We start from the raw sequence: 16,941 nt of genomic DNA on the forward strand, positions 1-16,941 counted from the left end.
TTTAGATTGCTAACAATCTAAATTTAATTCTTTAATTCTTTGTTAGCAATCTAAAATTTACACACACACACACACACATATATATATATATGTATATATGTATATATATATGTATGTATGTATGTATATGTATATATGTATATATAATGTATATATATATATGTATATATATGTGTGTGTATGTATACATATACATATACATACATATACATATACATATACAAGAGGGACGCGGTGGCTCAGTGGGTTAGGACGCTGATTGTTGATCAGATGGTCGGCAGTTTGGCGGGTCGAATGCCGAGTGCTGCGTAACAGAGTGAGCGCCTGTTATTCGTCCCAGCTTCTGCCAACCTAGCAGTTTGAAAGCACGTAAAAATGCAAGTAGAAAAATAGGGACCACTACGGTGGGAAGGTAACAGCGTTCCGTGCGCCTTTGGCATCTAGTCATATATATATATATATACATACATACTCAAACTACATGCTTGGGCCTGCAATCACTGTGTACATGGAAGATATGCAAGGGGCCGTGAAAATCCAGGTATGAAGTGTGAATTCTGCTTTTAAAAGTCAGCTCTACAAAAGGATTGGATAAACATAGGTTTATCAACTACAACAAATGGTCTGCAATTAGTAAATTCTGTTGACATTCACTCGAACCTAAATCCACATAAATGGCCAAACTGGATGTGATGGATAGGGCTACATTTGCACACAGATTAATTCTTGCTTAAGTGAACTATAGTTACTGAATTAACTGAGTTGCTGAAATTTGCCCAACTGGCTGAATAAAGTAATCTTGCCAGCTATGTTTGTAAATGAGCCGCCGACTAGCCAACCGTGTTTTAACCTGACCTGAGCTTGGCTGATATGCAACCAGGATATCCCATGTTGTTTTACAAAATGCATAGCAGCTGTGGGGAATTCTGATGCTGCAGAAGAATCACGATAAAAGTTAATCAAAACATTTAATTAGCTAAAGATACAAGTCCGCTCTCAAAACTATTGAATTAAATGTAACCTAATTCCATTTTCAAATATTTAGAAAGTTATTAGGCTTAAGAGGTTTGGGGTGGGGTGGGGCTGAAGCTGCTTTTCTATGCCAGGGCTGATTCTTCCGAGCAGCCTTTGTAGTAGAGATTAATGTAGACCGGTGTTTCTTAATCTCAAGAACTTTTAAGATGGATGGATTCAAGTCCACGCACCTTAAAGTTGCTGAGATTTGGGAAACAGTGGATTAGATCAAAACACTCTGTTTTTCAGAAATTCTTAAAAGGACTGAACTTTTTTAGAGAGCAGTCTCATAGGTTTATATGTGACATCATTTTTTTTTCTCTTCTACATTATGGATGATGGCTTCTTTTAGGTTTAGTTCATGGATGTTTTAACTTGTTTTATGTTCTATGCAAGAAGCTGAGATTCTTTTGATTGTTGCAGGGTAAAAATATAGTAACCAAGCCTGAAATTGTGGCTGCATTTACACAGTATACTTACCTATGGCTAACCAGTTTATCTACCTGACCACATTTCTTGGACTTATTTTATTTATTATTAGATATCTATGTTGCCCTATCTTGCCAAGGCAACTCTAGGCAGCTTATTTATACAATCTTCTGACCTATACAGGTTGGATTTACTTAACTAGGCTAAACTGTAGTTATGTTACAGTTTGGAATTGTGGGAATATAACCAAGGAGTACAGAAAATCAACAGTATTTTGTTTTAATTTTCAAATGAACTAGGCTTCTTTCCTGTAAGCCCACCAAAATGCAGGTATTTATTTTCTTATTGATGCATTCATTAATTGCCCAGTTCTACACAATTGACTAATCCCTGATTTAGATTCTTCTCACTCTCCCTATTGCAGTAGTTTCTAAAAGTCAATACATCTCTATGGAGAGATGCTGCTGAACTAAATGAGAAAATGCACAAGCAACCACACAGATGAGTGAATCATTGGTGCTTCAGCAGAGCAACAAGTGGGAGCTATATTTCTGCTTGCCTGCCTTCTAAAAAGGGTGCTAGCATGTCCCATTAGTTCCACGCCTGTTAGGTTTGTGCAAAACGCAGCATTTTATTTTAAAAAAAGAGAGCCCCAATATGTTACCAAATATATTGCTCAAAAAAATAAAGGGGACACAAAATAAGGCATCCTACTATTAAATACAGTACATTGTGTTGTTTAAGTGTTCCCTTTATTTTTTTGAGCAGTATATATTACTGCAGCTCCTTCAAAATTAGATATGACTTAAAGCAACCATCACTTTTCCTGCAATTATATAGTTCCTTTAAAGAGTTCTGATATTATCTGTTTTTATGGAAGAACAATAACTGCCCTGACTTGAGGATTCTGTTTCAGTCTATGAATAATGCTAAGGTTCTACATTAGGAACTCTTGAGCTTGGTGAAGAATGACATCTGAAATGGCTGGAATTGGACTGTAAAACTCAAGATACTTACTAGATGGCAGCAAAAAGCTAAGAGTTACTTGCATTATTACCTTACTGCCACCTAGTGATGTTCTACAGCCCTGATCTCATCAATCCAGCATCACCCTTTTAATTTACAGCCAAATTGTATGGAAACTCCTACCGAAAATCCAGAGTCTCTTGAAATGTTGCACAAAAGCTATGACATACAGTAAAAGGAATTCTGCAATCTGGAACAAGCCAGGCCTCATTTAAATGTTGAAAATGACAGTGTCTTCTTCCCTGGAATGAACCCAGCTTGCCTCCACCTTGATTTCCATGGCAATCAGAAAAGGAACTTGCTTCCTCTTGAAAAAGAAGCTTTTATTGGATTTGCAGCACCTCCATTCCTGGTCTCTAAACTTAACTGTGGCCTTTGTGGGTTAAAATACTGTACATGAATATAAACAAGCATCCACTAATTCAAGGGTGTCATACTGCCGGCCTTTGGGCCTGATGCATCATAGCGAAACTGTGCCCACCCCATTGCCGTCAAGGGCAAAAAAGTCACAATATGTTGTGACACGTCATGTGACGTTGCGAGTTTGACACCCCTGCGCTAATTTATTTTAAAACAGAATCCTTTTAGACTAGATATCTGTTATGCTCTTAATTGAACCATAGTTCTCCATGGAGATTACAACAGAATTAAAAGGCTAAAACAGCAGAATACATGCTGGGGAATGTTTTACTTTGTGAATTTTTACTTGTCACAAAACTGTGTGAAAGATACAGCAAAAGGCTTTTCAAAAACAAAAAACCAGCTGGCTGGCCGAAAAAAATCCAGATGACGGGATTGCACTCAAGTTCTGTCCTTCTGCAGTCACACCGGCACATCCAGAGTGTGGGCTGTTTCATTGCGACTGAGCCTCCACCCATGTTTTTGCTCTTTTCCCATTTTGCTCGCTTCTTGGGAGGAAAAAAAAATGGCTGGCCATGATGAATAGCCCTTTAAAAACCAGAAGAGCACTTGAAGACCTTGGGAAATTGAGACTGCCGACTGGTTTGAAGAGGTAAAGATTGGTGCTCTTAATTAGGCAAGCAAAGAGGCGCTGTTTACTTTGGTTTGACAGCCGCTGCGTCTGCCCGCTCTCAATCAAGAAGCAGCTTGAAACCCCCAGGACATTTGCTTGTTCTTTTAAATTCCAGAATTAAAAATTTAGCATCCACGAAAGGGCTGGTGCCTACTAGGGCATGGAGCAGTGGTGTGGTGCCAGTTGTCTGCGAAGCCCATCTGCTAAGTTCCTGCTGTTCCAGCCCTTGGCACACGCTGTCTGGTCCGACAGAAATCCTCTCTTGGCTGTCAGGCAGAGATTTCAATGCAGAAATCTTTTTTTTTTCTCTCTCTCTCTTTCCTGAGAGCAAAACACAGCACCCGACTCTTGTGCTCAGGACGAAAATCAGCCATTCTTTCATGGATGGTTGCCATTGTTGCCATCTTTCGCTGATCATAAGTCTTGGGGTTGTATAGGAACAGTTGCCTGATGGGTTGAAACTGAAATGATAACGAGTCAAGAGATGTGTTTGGGGGTGGGGTGCTTCCCTTGACATTCCTATATACTGGACAAATTATAACACTGTTTTTAGAGTGTTTTTTAAAAAAAACATGTGGAATAGATAAGCTGATATACTTGATATTTTGGCTATGTCCCCCACCACTTCTTGCCACTGGTCACTGGATTAGCTGAATCTGATGGAACTTGGAGTCCAAACTCTGTCAATTCTGACTCCTATTCCCTGTCCCTGCCAAATCTCCCTGCAGCACCTGAATGCTTCAACTTCAAAAAGGGAGAACTTAAAAAGAAAATGTTGGCAAAAGCACCATGAGATTCTACAAAATCGTGAAGTGACTTATACAAGAATCAGGAGCTGAGTTTGTACATCATCACATTAAACTATAATGTCATTTGTGTGGCTGGGGTTTAGAGCATAACGTGACTCTAGCCATTAAGTTATTCAAATCATGGTTTACAGCATAGCATATTATGTGAACCCACCTAATCATAGTTTATTGCAATCCATTTCCTGCTGACCAGTGTAGAGCAACATGTAATAAAACAAGTTGCTTTGCTTGCAGTGACTGCAAGGAAGATGTTGGCGGATAACTGCTATTAATTGTAGGGGTGATGAATTGAGCCAGTAAGGATTGCTGTAATTTTATACGGATTTTTACTAAAACCTATGGTTGCAAATAAATGGATTAACTACCTAATTTACTGCACTAAACCATGGTAATACAAATTGAAATTTAGCATAGCATGAACTACAGCAGAAACCTAGCTTGATAATTTATTGAATGTGTATGCCATCCAACTTCCAGCAACTCGGGACAGTTTACAATTAAAACATTTAAAAATAAAGAAACAATACAAAACCCATAAAAACAGTATCAGACCCCGTCCGACGAGTCACCCAAAGATGGAAACCGGAACGGGAGCTGGTTCTTCTAGCCGTGTTTATTTTCCGCATAAACAGTTGCTTAAAGACCAATGAAGTCAGCGTTGACTTTACAGCACAGTCAACGCTGTTAAATAACCGGCAGAGCCGACTCCCACCACCACACCCTAATCACACCACCACGCCCACACCCTACTTAAACACCGCCTCCCAAGATTCCCTCCTTTTGGCTCCCACCCCACCACCAATGCAGCCGGTAAGTTACCCCCCAGCCGAAACCTCTCTCCGTCCCCCCAGAACTCTGCCTAGGCTCCTTTGTCCCCTCACCACCCCAGACCGCTGCAACCTGCGCTCTAAACCCCTCCCCGGCCCACCGGTCGTCTCCGTCACCCCCTGGCCCACCCGGGCATCCACCCGGGCATCCAGCAGGGCAGCCATCGCCCAGCCCATCGCACAGCTCCTTCCCAGCCTGTAAGCAGCTTCTGGGAGCCGGCCGGCTGGTTCGCGGCCTCCCCAGCTGACAGGCGGCCCGCCGCTGCGTCGTTTTCCCAATTGTCCCATTCCTCGGTCCGTCAGAGTGGTGTGGGCGTGGCCAGCCGTTTCCGGAGCCCGGCAGCATGGCGAGGAGACGAGGAGGCCGGCGAACGTCCCTGCGACCCGGTACGTTGCCCCGAGCGGTCACGGGGATGCTGGGAGGGGCCGTATGCCAAGCCGGTCCTCCGGGAGACGACGAGCGCCGGCAGGGGGTCTGGGGAGGGCTGTACGCTGTCCTGGCCCTCTGGAAGGCGTTGGGCGCTGGCGGGAGGCTTCGGGGCCTGACGGGGCGCTCAGCAGGAGCCTGACGGTCGGGTGAGTCTCCCCGCGGCCCGTCTGAATGTCGGGCGTGCCCGGCCCGACATGCCGCCCCCCCTACCAAGGGTCCTCCTGCAGACGTAGAAAACAAGGGTTTAGCATCATTCACTATGCGCACACCCCCATGTGCCCCACCCCCCGGCCTGCCAGGGTGGGCTCGGTGGAACGCCCGGATCAAACGTGGAGCATGGACATCTCCCCGTGACACCCACGTCGCCTCCTCCACCGGGTACCCCTTCCACCGAAGAAGATACTGTAGAGCACCCCTCCGCACCCTGGAGTCTAAGACCTCCTGCACCTCATACTGGTCAGTGTGAACCGGTCCGGGACCGCCCTCCCCTGCTGCCGCGGTAGCCGCTGGAGCAGGTTTCAGCAAGCTACTATGGAACACCGGGTGGACCTTACCCAAAAACCTAGGCAACCGCAGCCGCACCGTCACCGGGTTTATCACCTGCACCACCCGGAACGGCCCGAGGTATTTGGGTCCTAGCTTACGGCACGGAACCTGTAACCGTAAATACTTGGTGGACAAGTAAACCAGGTCCCCCACCCGCGGTGTAGCAAAGGGTTTTCGTTTCTTGTCCGCCTGTGCTTTGGACGCTACGGCAGACCGATCCAACGCTTCTTTCGCCGCCCCCCAGGCAGCCGTGATCTGATGCATCCAGTCAGGCGGTGAGCTCGGAGATCCGTCGTCCTGGGGACACTCACTGAAGGGAACGAACTCGTGACCGGTGACCACCCGAAATGGAGAGAAGCCAGTACTACTGTGAACTGCGTTATTGTATGCAACCTCAGCAAGCGCTAACAGGTCTACCCAGTCTGTCTGCCGAAAAGAAACATAGCTTCGTAAATAGCGTTCAACAGCAGCGTTGGCTCGTTCTGCGGCCCCGTTGGTGCTGGGGTGATAAGCGGTACTCAATCCCTGGGACGAGCCGATATGTCGCAAGAACTCTCTCCAAAACCGGGCCGTGAACTGTACCCCTCTATCCGAAATCACACGCCGCGGTACTCCATGCAGTCGGTATACTTGCGTGAGGAACAACCAAGCTAGGCGACGGGCTGATGGCAACCCCTTACACGGGACAAAATGTGCCTGTTTAGAAAACAGGTCAACTACTGTCCAGATAACAGTGTGACCCTTACTCTCTGGGAGGTCCACAACGAAGTCCATGGCGATGTCCTGCCAAGGCCGAGTTGGGTCAGCTACCTGTTGCAATAACCCCAAAGGCTTCCCAACATGGGGTTTTGTAGTGGCACAAATATGGCAACGCCGTACGTACTGCTCGATGTCATTCTTCATGCGGGGCCACCAGAATTGACGACGTGCCAGATGTAAAGTCTTCACGAACCCGAAATGTCCCGCTTGTTTAGCATCGTGGCACCCATGTAAAACACGTGGCCGCACGGTTTCAGGCACATATAACCGTGTTCCATGCCACGCTAAACCGTCCCGCATAGTTAACAGTCCCGGATTACTCAGCAACCAGGCATCCTCCTGCAAGGTCCTTTTGATGGCCTGGTTCAAATTCTCCTCCGTCACCTGTCTTGCACTCTCTAAATCAATCCCCTCGTTCGCCAGTGTCGGGATGAGTGCCTGCACCACCTCCTCCCTCTTGCTGTCAAACTGAGGCATGCGTGACAAGGCATCCGCCAGAAAGTTCCGACCCCCCGGTACATACTTCAGCACAAAACGGAAGCGACGAAAGTATAAGGCGGACAAGAAACGAAAACCCTTTGCTACACCGCGGGTGGGGGACCTGGTTTACTTGTCCACCAAGTATTTACGGTTACAGGTTCCGTGCCGTAAGCTAGGACCCAAATACCTCGGGCCGTTCCGGGTGGTGCAGGTGATAAACCCGGTGACGGTGCGGCTGCGGTTGCCTAGGTTTTTGGGTAAGGTCCACCCGGTGTTCCATAGTAGCTTGCTGAAACCTGCTCCAGCGGCTACCGCGGCAGCAGGGGAGGGCGGTCCCGGACCGGTTCACACTGACCAGTATGAGGTGCAGGAGGTCTTAGACTCCAGGGTGCGGAGGGGTGCTCTACAGTATCTTCTTCGGTGGAAGGGGTACCCGGTGGAGGAGGCGACGTGGGTGTCACGGGGAGATGTCCATGCTCCACGTTTGATCCGGGCGTTCCACCGAGCCCACCCTGGCAGGCCGGGGGGTGGGGCACATGGGGGTGTGCGCATAGTGAATGATGCTAAACCCTTGTTTTCTACGTCTGCAGGAGGACCCTTGGTAGGGGGGGCGGCATGTCGGGCCGGGCACGCCCGACATTCAGACGGGCCGCGGGGAGACTCACCCGACCGTCAGGCTCCTGCTGAGCGCCCCGTCAGGCCCCGAAGCCTCCCGCCAGCGCCCAACGCCTTCCAGAGGGCCAGGACAGCGTACAGCCCTCCCCAGACCCCCTGCCGGCGCTCGTCGTCTCCCGGAGGACCGGCTTGGCATACGGCCCCTCCCAGCATCCCCGTGACCGCTCGGGGCAACGTACCGGGTCGCAGGGACGTTCGCCGGCCTCCTCGTCTCCTCGCCATGCTGCCGGGCTCCGGAAACGGCTGGCCACGCCCACACCACTCTGACGGACCGAGGAACGGGACAATTGGGAAAACGACGCAGCGGCGGGCCGCCTGTCAGCTGGGGAGGCCGCGAACCAGCCGGCCGGCTCCCAGAAGCTGCTTACAGGCTGGGAAGGAGCTGTGCGATGGGCTGGGCGATGGCTGCCCTGCTGGATGCCAGGGGGTGACGGAGACGACCGGTGGGCCGGGGAGGGGTTTAGAGCGCAGGTTGCAGCGGTCTGGGGTGGTGAGGGGACAAAGGAGCCTAGGCAGAGTTCTGGGGGGACGGAGAGAGGTTTCGGCTGGGGGGTAACTTACCGGCTGCATTGGTGGTGGGGTGGGAGCCAAAAGGAGGGAATCTTGGGAGGCGGTGTTTAAGTAGGGTGGGGGCGTGGTGGTGTGATTAGGGTGTGGTGGTGGGAGTCGGCTCTGCCGGTTATTTAACAGCGTTGACTGTGCTGTAAAGTCAACGCTGACTTCATTGGTCTTTAAGCAACTGTTTATGCGGAAAATAAACACGGCTAGAAGAACCAGCTCCCGTTCCGGTTTCCATCTTTGGGTGACTCGTCGGACGGGGTCTGATAGGGCGCTCAGCAGGAGCCTGACGGTCGGGTGAGTCTCCCCGCGGCCCGTCTGAATGTCGGGCGTGCCCGGCCCGACATGCCGCCCCCCCTACCAAGGGTCCTCCTGCAGACGTAGAAAACAAGGGTTTAGCATCATTCACTATGCGCACACCCCCATGTGCCCCACCCCCCGTATGCCAAGCCGGTCCTCCGGGAGACGACGAGCGCCGGCAGGGGGTCTGGGGAGGGCTGTACGCTGTCCTGGCCCTCTGGAAGGCGTTGGGCGCTGGCGGGAGGCTTCGGGGCCTGACGGGGCGCTCAGCAGGAGCCTGACGGTCGGGTGAGTCTCCCCGCGGCCCGTCTGAATGTCGGGCGTGCCCGGCCCGACAAACAGCACAAAAGAACAATGCTGGGGAAGAGAATAAACCCAGTGGGAAACAGAAAGCAAACATCAGCCATTCTCTCCAAAGGCTGGGTGAAGAGCCAGGTCTTTAAGGCCCTTTGAAATACCAGCCCCACCCCTCTCATCTCTTTCTCTCTCATCTTCTATATCACCTATCTTTCTATCCATCCATCATCTATCATCTCTCTCTAAATTTGAAACTATCAGTCTCCCTCACAGGGGGACTGGAATGGGCTCCCTTCTTTAAAGAACCAAGATTTAATTATCTGGGTTTGTACAATATGGGACGCGGTGGCTCAGTGGGTTAGGACGCTGAGCTTGTCTATCAGATAGTCGGCAGTTTGGCGGGTCAAATCCCGAGTGCCGCGTAGCAGAGCGAGCGCCTGTTACTCGTCCCAGCTTCTGCCAACCTAGCAGTTCGAAAGCACATAAAAGTGCAAGTAGAAAAATAGGGACCACTACGGTGGGAAGGTAACAGCGTTCCGTGCACCTCTGGCATCTAGTCATGCCAGCCACATGACCACGGAGACGTCCTCGGACAAGCGCTGGCTCTTCGGCTTTGAAACGGAGATGAGCACCAGCCCCTAGAGTCGGAAACGACTAGCACGCATGTGCGGGGGAACCTTTACCTTTACCATACATTAATGGTTTGCTTAATCATGGTTTATTGAATAAACAACTAATTAGTAAAAAATGGGCATCTTTTTTCTTATTGGCACCACTTCCTTATTGCTAAAAGATTTGTGAAGACTTCATGCAGATGGAGAAGGGACACAGGAGAACTAAGATTTTTGGTCCCTTTCTGTTGTGTGTGGCAGAGGAAATAATACTAATTTGTTTTTCAATTCAAACCCATTACGGTAAGCCTGACCAGAGATTTAATTTTGCTAAAAGGTAAATTGTGCTGCCACAAAGACTACAATTTTGCTGCTAAATTTCAGTAGTATGAACGTGGATGACCACTGAAGGATATATACATGGAATGGAGTACAGCATAGTTTGTAGACCAGGGTTCACCTATCAATAGTTTAGCATCTTGTGTGAACCAAGCTTGTAAAAAATGTGATTAATGTTTGCACTTTATACTCAGCTATTTCTGGCTTAGCATGTGCTTATTTATTATTCAGCATATTACATAATGTCATGATTCCTGGTGTAGCATCAATAAACCCAGGCAAATGGGGAACAGTATATTCAATCAATGTCAGTGAATAAGCCATAGCTTATCTTTGAAATCTCTTAAGATAAGCTTCATTGTTTTCTAGGTAACAAAATGTTAACTTTCCATTGTTTTCTTCAGGGATATATTTTTAAAAAATCTTGTTTTCTAATGTACACATACCACTGGAAAAGAAAAACAAAAAATTCAGGAAGAAACCAACATGGCTGCATAAAGATCTCTCTGACAACCTGAAAAACAAAAAGGACAAATACAAAATAAAATGGAAAGAGGGGCACATAACTAAGGCCTATTATCAGCAGACAGCCAGAACATGCAAAGATGAAGTCAGGAAAGCGAAGACTCAGCACAAACAAAGACTTGCAACAGAAATCATGGATAATAAAAAAAAGTTTGTTCCAACATATTAACAACAGGAAAAAAGTCAAGGAAACTGCAGGTCCACTAAAGAGAGAAGATGGCAAGAAAATAACAAACAGGGAGAAAGCAGAGCTACTTAACTCATACTTTGCATCAGTCTTCACACAAAAAGAAACTATAGCCCAACATACCAAGAAAACCCACTGCAAAAGACAAATTAGAAACAAAAATTAAAATAGGCAAGAAAATTGTAAGAGAGCACCTACCCGACCTTGACAAATATAAGTCACCGCGGCCTGACAAGGTTACATCCCAGAGTTCTGAAGGAGCTGGCAGATGTTTCTCTCAGAACCATTACACCACATCTTTCAAAAATCCTGGAGCATCGGGGAAGTACCTGAGGATTGGAAAAGGGCTGATGTGGTTCCCATCTTCAAGAAAGGAAAACAAAAAACAGGACCTAGGAAACTACAGACCAATCAGTTTAACATCAATACCTAGGAAGATCCTAGAAAAGATAATAAAAAAACAGATCTGCAAACAACTAGACGCAAACAACCAGCACAGATTTGTTAAAAACATCATGCCAAACCAATCTTATTTCATTCTTTGACAAAGTGACTAAACTAATGGATCAGTGAAATACTGTGGACATAGTATACTTAGACTTCAGTGAGGCATTTGATAAAGTAGGCCACAACCTACTTCTTGGTAAGCTAGAAAAAGGTGGAATACACAACATCACCACCAGATGGATCTGTAGCTGGCTGGCAAACTGTACTCAATGAGTAGTCCTAAATGGCACTATATCCACATGGAGAGAAGTAAGCAGTTGGGTACCACAAGGTTCCATTTTAGGCCCAGCATTCATCAATATCTTCATCAATGACTTAGATGAGGGAGCTGAAGAATTTGCAGGTGACACCAAACTGGCAGGAGTAGCCAACACCCCAGAAGACAAACTCAGGATCCAAAAAGATATTTTTTATTTATTTTTATTTTAATCCCATTTATATCCCGCCCTTCTCCGAAGACTCAGGGCGGCTTACAATTTAAAGCACAAATCAATGTGCTTAGCAATAGCCTTCATTCTATGTATATGCCTGCTTATTAGGGCTTTCACCCCCCCCCCCCAAGCGGCATTATTACAAAGTCAGCTTAATTGCCCCCAACAATCTGGGTCCTCATTTTACCTCCCTCGGAAGGATGGAAGGCTGAGTCAACCTTGAGCCTGGTGGGATGCGAACCTGCACTAATTGCAGGCAGCTGGTGTTACTTAAGGAGGCATTAGCCCACTGCTCCACCAAGGCTCCTATTGACACACTTGAACAAGGGCCCTATCCAACAAAATGAGTTTCAGTGTGGAGAAAAGCAAACTTTACATTTAGGCAGGAAAAATCAAAGGTACAAGTACAGATTGGTTGAGACCTGGCTTAAAAACTGTAACTACAAGAGGGACCTTGGAGTCCTAGTGGACAATCACTTGACCATGAGCCAGCAGTGTGCAGCAGCAGCCAAAAAAGCTAATACAATCCTGGGTTGTATAAACAGAGGAATAGAATCAAGATCACGTGAGGTATTAGTACCACTCTATAAAACCCTAGTAAGACCACACCTAGAATACTGCAGCCAATTTTGGTCACCATATCACAAAAAAGATGTTAAAGAGTTTGGAAAAAATTCAGAGAAGAGCAACTAAGATGATCAAAGGCCTGGAGACTAAAACATACGAAGAACAGCTGCAGGACTTAAGTTTGGCCAGTCTACAGAAAAGAAGAAATAGGTGAAACATGATAGCAGTATTCCAGTATTTGAGGGGTTGCCACAAAGAAGAAGGTCATGCTATTCACCAAAGCCCCTGAGAGCAGGACAAGAAACAATAGTTGGAAACTGATCAAAGAGAGAAGCAACCTGGAATTAAGGAGAAACTTCCTGACAGCGAGGACAATTAACCAGTGGAACAGCTTGCCCCCAGAAATCGTGGGCGCTCCATCACTGGAGATTTTTAAAAAGGGGCTAGAGTCAGGGGTGTCAAACTCAATTTCATTGAGGGCCACATCAGCATTGCGGTTGCCCTCAGAGGGCCGGGTGGGTATGGCCTAGGTGGGCGTGGCCTACTGGGTGGGTATGGCCAGGGTGGGCATGGCCTACTGGGTGGGCGTGGCTAGTGCGTGTATGGCCTACTGGGTGGGCGTGGCCAGCTCTGCATCATTCGCATCAAGGGTGCCTATGGGCGCCTGGGCAGGAGTGGGACAGATCTGAGGGTCTCTGGCAGGAGGAGGGTCTCTGGGCCAGGGCCAAGGCAGTGGGGGCCGTTCCTTCACTGTTTCCAGGATGGCTTCGCGGGCCGCATGAAACCACTTCGCGGGCCGAATCCGGCCCCCGGGCCTTGTGTTTGACATGTCTGGGCTAGACAGTCACTTGTCTGAGATGGTATAGGTCAGGGGTAGGCAACCTCGGCTCTTTTATGACTCATGGACTTCAACTCCCAGAATTCCTGAGCCAGCCAAGCTGGCTCAGGAATTCTGGGAGTTGAAGTCCATGAGTCATAAAAGAGCCGAGGTTGCCTACCCCTGGACTAAGGAATGAACTCTCCTGAATGAACCTTTATTGTCAAAAGTGCAACCACGTGTATACATTGAGATTAGCTGAGCCTCCCTTCGTGCTCCCACCCCACCCCCCCAAACTCACAGTGACAACAAACCTCCTGCCCGCCCCTCCCCCCTCCGCAGTACTCCTGTCAGCCAAGAAGTCACCTTTTTTGCTGCTTGTACAATCACACCTGAGCTCCCTCCCTCTTCTTTTTTTTTTTTCCCTTTCATCTCAGCTGGAAGATGGCTCGTTTCCCGCCCCCGCCCCCGCCGCCCCCCAATAGGCTCGGGCAACCAACGGCTCAACAGCCCGGCCCGCAGAAGAAAACACTAGTCCTCCGTATCGCCATCTCCCCTTTTGTACCGGGACCCTCTCGAGCTCATTATTCCCCGCCCGGCTGTCTCTGCACAACAGGAACAGAACATCAGCTGGGCCAGCGACAGCTTTGCAAGCGCGCCTGCCTGGCAGACTGGCTGGCTGGCAGGCAATCCGCCTCCTCCCCTTTTCCCCCTTCCCCGCCGTCTGGTTTGAATGACAGCTCTCTTGTTTTAATAGGTCCCTTATTTTAATTTGGCTTTTCAAGCAGCAGCAGCAGCAGCCAGCAGCAGCAGCATGCTTTTAATGCTGGCGGAGAGGCGGCTTCCTCATTTTCACCTCTAAAGCAGGTCAATTCGTCGCCTATTCAGTCACCCGTCACAGTAACCTTTGGAATTATCCAGGGCTCGCTGGCGCGCAGTGTGTGAGGAGCATAGCAATAAGAGCAGCGCACCTGCTGACATGCTCTGCCAGCACTTTATGCATTATAGATACATCCAGGCAGACAAATCTGTACAATATACTTGCTGCCGCCCTCCAACATTGTAGGCGGCTTTTTTCTGTGGATGCACCTATGTGGGAACGTGTACATAGGGTGGAACAGAACTTGGCAAACGAGAGGAAATAAAGCAGCCCGCAACATGTTGGAAGGCAACTGGTACAGTCTAATGGCCACAATAATTAGGCCTGTTATCCCTCTGCCTCTTAAGCCTGCAGAAGAGAATTTCTGTGTTTCAACACCATTCAGTTCTGCTCCATTCTTCTCAAGCGAAAGGATGCTTAGCTTAACCTTATATTCTTGTACTGACATTCTGGATGAATCATATTGCCCTTGGCTTAAATGTGATTGGTTTGTTGTTTTTTCCTTAGGGTGTTGTAATTGTATTTATACATTTGAAAAATATATACAGTCATTTGTATTACATAAAATAATCCCAGGTGGCTAACAAATGAAAACAGAAGCTTATGATATGCAGCCACTGATTGCAAACCCAGAGTGATGTGGGCCCCCATTAACAAATCATAATTGGGAAAGCTGTGACTGGATGTGATACGTGAATCCAGTTTCTATCTACCTCTTTCATCTGAACAAGCTATCCTTACCTTCAAATAATTAGCTTCTTTAGCTTACTTGGTAATAAATCAATGGACCACATCCCAGGTGAAATGAATAGGCTTCTGCTCACCCAATAGAATGTATTGTTCTCTCCCCCTCTGTGTTTCCCAGTTTGCCCTGGAACAACCTTCAAAGCTGATTTCAAGGGCAAGTGGGGGCCTGGGAGGGCATGTTCAGAGATAAAATTATTTTTGCTTGCAAATGCTGTTTATTCATTTGATGGACAAAATGCCTTATCTTTAAGGGAAGAATTTGGAGAGAAGATTAATAAATGAATTATAAATTGATTCTTTCTTTAGATGAGTCTGTTCTACCATAAATACATTCTGGCCCTTTATTCTGATATGCTTGGGTAAATCCTGATGCATTTTGGTCACAAAAGCAAAGAAAAGCTAGTATTGATATTTAGGGATAATTTCTTGCTTAATTAGGTAAAGTTACAAGGCAAAATGGCAGTTTTTCATGCTGAGCAGGCCTGATTGAAACAGGTGAAGGAGGATGTGCCCGTAATTCTTCAAAAAACAATTTGGGGATAGTTTGTGGGGGTCAAGTGGGTGCACTGCTTTAGGGAAAAAAACAAAAACCCTAGACAGGAGCCTGTCTTTATAATTTTCTACTTTATTGCAATCTTTTCCATTCATCACCCCATTGTCCTCCAATCCTATACACACAATCACTATATCCTGAATGTCTTTAGAAGAAAAGCCATAAGACAAATTAGCTTATATAGGTCACTATTAACAGGAAAAAACTCCCATCTGAATAATGTTGATGGTTGGTATACAGGGACGCAGTGGCTCAGGGGGTTAGGATGCTGAGCTTGTCGATCAGAAGGTTGGCAGTTTGGCAGGTCGAATCCCGAGTGCCGCGTAACAGTGAGCGCCTGTTACTCATCCCAGCTTCTGCCAACCTAGCAGTTCGAAAGCACGTAAAAATGCAAGTAGAAAAATAGGGACCACTACAGTGGGAAGGTAACAGTGTTCCGTGCGCCTTTGGCATCTACAGGGAGTGCAGAATTATTAGGCAAGTTGTATTTTTGAGGATTAATTTTATTATTGAACAACAACCATGTTCTCAATGAACCCAAAAAACTCATTAATATCAAAGCTGAATATTTCTGGAAGTAGTTTTTAGTTTGTTTTTAGTTATAGCTATTTTAGGGGGATATCTGTGTGTGCAGGTGACTATTACTGTGCATAATTATTAGGCAACTTAACAAAAAACAAATATATACCCATTTCAATTATTTATTTTTACCAGTGAAACCAATATAACATCTCAACATTCACAAATATACATTTCTGACATTCAAAAACATAACAAAAACAAATCAGTGACCAATATAGCCACCTTTCTTTGCAAGGACACTCAAAAGCCTGCCATCCATGGATTCTGTCAGTGTTTTGATCTGTTCACCATCAACATTGCGTGCAGCAGCAACCACAGCCTCCCAGACACTGTTCAGAGAGGTGTACTGTTTTCCCTCCTTGTAAATCTCACATTTGATGATGGACCACAGGTTCTCAATGGGGTTCAGATCAGGTGAACAAGGAGGCCATGTCATTAGATTTCCTGCTTTTATACCCTTTCTTGCCAGCCACGCTGTGGAGTACTTGGACGCGTGTGATGGAGCATTGTCCTGCATGAAAATCATGTTTTTCTTGAAGGATGCAGACTTCTTCCTGTACCACTGCTTGAAGAAGGTGTCTTCCAGAAACTGGCAGTAGGACTGGGAGTTGAGCTTGACTCCATCCTCAACCCGAAAAGGCCCCACAAGCTCATCTTTGATGATACCAGCCCAAACCAGTACTCCACCTCCACCTTGCTGGCGTCTGAGTCGGACTGGAGCTCTCTGCCCTTTACCAATCCAGCCACGGGCCCATCCATCTGGCCCATCAAGACTCACTCTCATTTCATCAGTCCATAAAACCTTAGAAAAATCAGTCTTGAGATATTTCTTGGCCCAGTCTTGACGTTTCAGCTTGTGTGTCTTGTTCAGTGGTGGTCGTCTGTCAGCCTTTCTTACCTTGGCCATGTCTCTGAGTATTGCACACCTTGTGCTTTTGGGCACTCCAGTGATGTTGCAGCTCTGAAATATGGCCAAACTGGTGGCAAGTGGCATCTTGGCAGCTGCACGCTT

General features: G+C 47.1%; 1 protein-coding gene across 1 annotated transcript in view; it reads left to right on the forward strand.

Annotated features, from left to right (window-relative positions):
• The window catches only part of EIPR1 (EARP complex and GARP complex interacting protein 1), a 308,944-nt gene that overhangs the window by 137,100 nt on the left and 154,903 nt on the right, over nucleotides 1–16,941 (forward strand). The gene's annotated exons all lie outside the window — the stretch shown is intronic.

Source organism: Vipera ursinii, assembly GCF_947247035.1.
Source record: "Vipera ursinii genome assembly, chromosome: 1".
In the NCBI taxonomy this organism is placed as follows: Eukaryota; Metazoa; Chordata; class Lepidosauria; order Squamata; family Viperidae; genus Vipera; species Vipera ursinii.